Raw genomic sequence first — 4,936 nt, forward strand, 5'->3', positions numbered from 1 at the left:
GAATGGTCGTGTTCATGTTGCTCAATCATGACACACAAATTAGGTCAGCAGATGCTCACTGACTTGAAATGTGGCTTGGTTTGCTGGTTTGAAGTCTACAAGTTATTTTTCCTAATGATAGGATCCAATTAGGGTTAGTACTGAGTAAACGATGCCATGCTTTAGGCACACACACACACGCACACGCACACTCTGACAACATAATGTTAAGCCGTACTCCAGCAGCAAGCGCTGATTGTCATGGGAACCATAGTTGATGAAGGCCTGTTGGAATCGTGGAGTCCCACGCACACTCCTGATCTCATAACTTTTTGTCTTGTGGTTGAAACCTGCTTCCTCCTGGGGAGACTGCGACCTGAACGCAACGCCTTAGACCGCTCTGCCGCTCAGCTTCAGAAAACAGGTTAGTTTTTGTTTTGGGTGGCCAAAGCCTAAAATGTGTGAAGAAGTGGAACAAACCGAAGCTCACACCAATGTTAACTTTACGCTTAATAATCAATTTGAACCTTTCCAATCAGGTTTTACCGTGACATCCTCTGCTAATGGTACTCCAGGCCGACTCGCGATCCGGCGGCGTTATTCCCATGCCCGCATGTGAAGTTTTGGATTTTTAGCAGCATGTGCAAGAGTCGGTACCTGAAAACATCTATATGTTTATATTCAGTTATACACCTTGCGCCAATCAATATCATTTTTTACATTTTGACGTACTGCACGGTGCCCTTTTAACGAAGCCGTTTGCATTGCTTTCAACATTTCATCGCCACCGTCTCGCTCCAAGCACGCAACCAATATATAAAGGTGGAAATTTACATTGGAAACGTTTGGTTTAGCTGTTATAAAAGTTTGGTTTTTTAGTGCTTGTGTGGTACATTAAATTTTAAAAATAATAATAATAAAAATGAATTAATTTAAAAATGACTCAAACCATCTTTAGCCAACATTAATTTGTACGCTTCCTAAGAAAACATCATGATGTACGATTAACACAAATTTGTTTTATACACCGCCCAAAGTAGTTCAGAAACGATATTACGCAGACATAACCACTCCAATTAAATCTATTTATGATTCATAATTTGACCTTTTTCAGCATGCACTTGTGGCGCGCCCGACCGCAAGCCGCCGGAAAAGTCTATATGTGGGAACAATTTCATATCATACCGCGATAACCGAGGGTTCACTGTAGTAAGTTACATTCTAATTTACATTTACAGGTAATGGAAATGACTACTGGTAACCTCAATTTAACTGTATTTCAGTCAGAATGCCTTCCAAGCTAACTGTTAGTGACAGCTCGCAGCTGCACATCGCAGTTCACCAACAATGTGTACACATAAAGCAGGATGGGCAGGGCCTGAGATGCCATCGCCGTGGTTACCGGTCATCCGAGCGCTGAAGGGGGCCGATGCCAGCCAGCCATTCAAAGGTGAACTGGAGGGAGAGGAGTGAATATTCAGGTGGCCCAACAATGTCACAAAAACAAGTAGGGGTGTGTGTGTGTGTTTGTATAAGCTACATGTTGGGGACCAACATCCCCGCCGCGGCGGAGGGCCGCGGCGCGCGGACTGCGCGCTTTTTGAGGGACAAAACGAAAAAAAACAAACATATACAAGCCGCACCAGGCTATAAGCCACAGTTTTCTATGTTCATAAAGTCATCATTTTGCAAGTATCAAGGTGTAACGCAATACTGGGCCCCACAAAAATTTTGGTCCCCTACAGTGGGTGTGCTGTCCGTTCATCAGGGTTCGCTCAAGGTCGCGAAACTTTGAAGCCCCGCCCCCGTCATATAGTATTTCGGAAACAAAAGATTTTCAAAGGAAACCCAAATTCTTTGGTCCCGCCCACTGGCTCCGCCATGTTTGACATACTGCCGCCCTGTCACTGGCCCGCCAGTTTTTACGTTTATAAAACTGACGATAATTAGAACGAAAACGTGCTTCGTTTTTGTCTTTGGCAATCAATTTAATGCACAAGCCTTTGGGGTATTGCTTTCCACCACCATTTATTACCTTCACATATTTGAACAATTTCATTTTTTCATTCACAAAGGACTCCATTCCAATTAATTATGAAAATATACCCACTTGTGACACAGCAAAGAAAAATATTGGGTCGCATTTGTTAAGTAGAAATGACAACCAAGGCAAAATTTGCTCCACGTTCCGGTCTCGGCGACGCTCGACGACCAGCCGCCGCTCCACGCTCCCGCCTCGGCGGGGCTCGACGACCAGCCGCCGCTCCACGTTCCTGTCTCGGCGACGCTCGACAACCGGAGCTGAGCGGGGAGCCGGGCGCGGGGACCGGGCGCAGCGGTCGCTGCTCAGGGTACGGGGCTGGTATAATATTAGTGCCAAAGTTCAATTCACATAACATCAACGAAAATAGGTACACCCTTGAATTGGTGACAATGTTTGTGTTTGCGAATGTTCCAGGTTGGACTTAGAAGAAATGAGGAAAATTCCCCCGGAGCTCCGTGCCTGAGTTTCAAACTGATCTATTTGTGTTTGATTTCTTCAGACATTTATATTGTGGCAAAAAAGGGCAAAAGTCGGACTTTCAAAAATTCATAACTCACTTCCTGTTCATATTAAATCGTTAATATTGTTATACTTTATAATGCGCTAGTGTAGAAAGGCATCCTGAAGCCTGTGGCTCAGCTTCAGAAAACCGGTGCGGTTATTGGCCTTAACCTGAACAACTTTCCTGTCATTTTTAGTTGACAGCAAGTGTCAAAATCTTGTTGAACATTTTTTGGGATCAATTTCCCGTTTAACTAAATAATTTATAATGTAGGGGCATTGTAGTTTCGCCGAGCGGCACGACGGGCGCTGGAGCGGTTTTTTTAGTTCAAATGTGAGACAAAACTACAAACACCCCCGCAAATATGTTTTAATAAAAGAAAACTTTTTTCAGCATACCATAGAGGAAGCAATTTTTGATGCTCGCCCTCGGGCTTTTTGTGATGTTTTTACGCCAAAACTTTTTGTGACATTTTTTTACTCCAGAACAACAACAAAAGTATAATTTATATGCAACAATTTCCTTCTCCTTTCTCTGTTGACATGTTAAGTTAAAAACATCAAACAACTTTCAATTTAAAATGGCAAAATAAACACATAATGCCAAGTTGTCATGGAATCACTTACACGTAATTTACAGAACTACAAGAGGGCACCATTTGTTAAATTAAGGGTGAAATGCATTGTAGTTTCGCCGAGCGGCACGACGGGGCGCTGGAGCGGCGCCAGCAGACAATAAATTTTCAGCACTAAAAAAACGAAACTTCATTAACAGCTAAACTAAACGTTTCCAATGTAAATTTCCACCCTTATATAGTGTAAAAAGACATCCTGAAGCCTGGGCAGTCATTAATTTGATTTTGTCATGAATATGCAAGTCACTCAAGAGGGGACGATAAATAAACACTTTCTGTATTCAGTTATACACCTTGCGCCAATCACTGCCCGGTCTCAGCAGTTTTACTGTAAGTCATTTTCACTGTCATGCAAAGTATACGGCTGGCTTGATGCTGTCAAATTGTATTTACTTTATGTATGTATTTGTTAATGGAATTTTTTTTAATAAAAATCTTTAATTACAACCCCGCACCCGGACGGCGGCACAACTATTGTTTGGGTGATTTGCGTATGTGTGTGGATGAGCATATCATGGAGGTTTTGTAACCAGGTTTTAAGATGCTGCATAACACAGTCGGTCCTGTTGTGAATTTTTAATCACATCATCCTTGCCAATCACACTGGAGACTACGTTTCGACTGGAATTTCATTGATTTCTGTCATTACATAATATAATAGTCTGAAAAGTATACATGAAATCAGGACTACCTTGTTTCCACCAAAGGCTAACGTCGTTTTTCAGCACATTTCTGCACCAAATCAGCAGCTCTGGCTCCAACTGCGAGATGAAGGCCAACCGCTGCAGCAGCAATCCCTGCGCTAACGGTAACGAGCGCGTCAAAACTGCCCACAAGCGCCACACTCCAGCAAACACAAATAAAACGCAATAAGGAGCACTGGGAGGGAGAGCCTTAATGATTGTCCAATATTTCCCTTATGACAGGTCGGCTGACTATGATTTAATCGAGAGCTAATGAGAACTGAATTGCAGGTGCTTTTTGTTTACCTTCGGTACTCAAAGCGCTTCACACTGTTGCCACATCGATATATATATATATATATATATATAAATATATATATAAATAACTTTATACGTATCATGTCGGATTATTAAAAAAAATTAAAATATATGGTATATCAAATAAGATTAAACATTACCTGTTTGCGGAATTGGAAGCCGATATACAGGAAGCGATCCCCAGTATCTGCTGTAGGTTGTCGACAGCTGCAAACAGGACACCTGCAAAGTAAATAAAAGGTTTGTATTGAATGGAATAGGGTTTTTGGGTGATTCAGTGTGCAAAAGCTTACAGCACCTGGTATTCCCAGGCGGTCTCCCATCCAAGTACTAACCAGGCCCGACCCTGCTTAGCTTCCGAGATCGGACGAGATCGGGCGTTCTCAGGGTAGTATGGCCGTCCTCTTCGGCCTAACTTTCACGGATGCCGGCCTAAACCGAGGTCGCCTTCCAAACCTCATTTTTGGAGGACTTGGTTTGACTCAGTTGGTGTCTGTCGGCCCCTGAAAAAGTACCAAGCAAGAACAAAGCAAACACATTCAAGAGAGCATTCCCTTTATTTAAATGTTGGGGGTAACTCTGTCCGCTCAAGCCATGTCAAATGGTTATGAAAATCAGTAGATGAATATTACATGTAACCTGTAAGCAAAGTATCACAAATTAATGGCTGCCGCAAACGTTGGAAAATTAGGATTTTTAATTAATTGATTTTTTTATACTAACCCTGGGGTTGTTATAGACTGGGCACATTTTGTGTATATATATATATATATATA

The 4,936-nt window shown here is 42.3% G+C and overlaps 1 non-coding gene across 1 annotated transcript; it reads right to left on the minus strand.

Annotated features, from left to right (window-relative positions):
• Positions 1 to 4,446: 4,446 nt before the first annotated feature.
• On the minus strand, positions 4,447 to 4,565 carry LOC148316188 (5S ribosomal RNA). The gene has a single exon (XR_015840356.1). It is a non-coding gene; the product is annotated as a 5S ribosomal RNA (ribosomal RNA).
• Positions 4,566 to 4,936: the final 371 nt, after the last annotated feature.

This window comes from Idiotropiscis lumnitzeri, chromosome 22, assembly GCF_059441095.1.
Source record: "Idiotropiscis lumnitzeri isolate Australia: NSW breed Sydney's pygmy pipehorse chromosome 22, RoL_Ilum_1.0, whole genome shotgun sequence".
In the NCBI taxonomy this organism is placed as follows: domain Eukaryota; kingdom Metazoa; phylum Chordata; class Actinopteri; order Syngnathiformes; family Syngnathidae; genus Idiotropiscis; species Idiotropiscis lumnitzeri.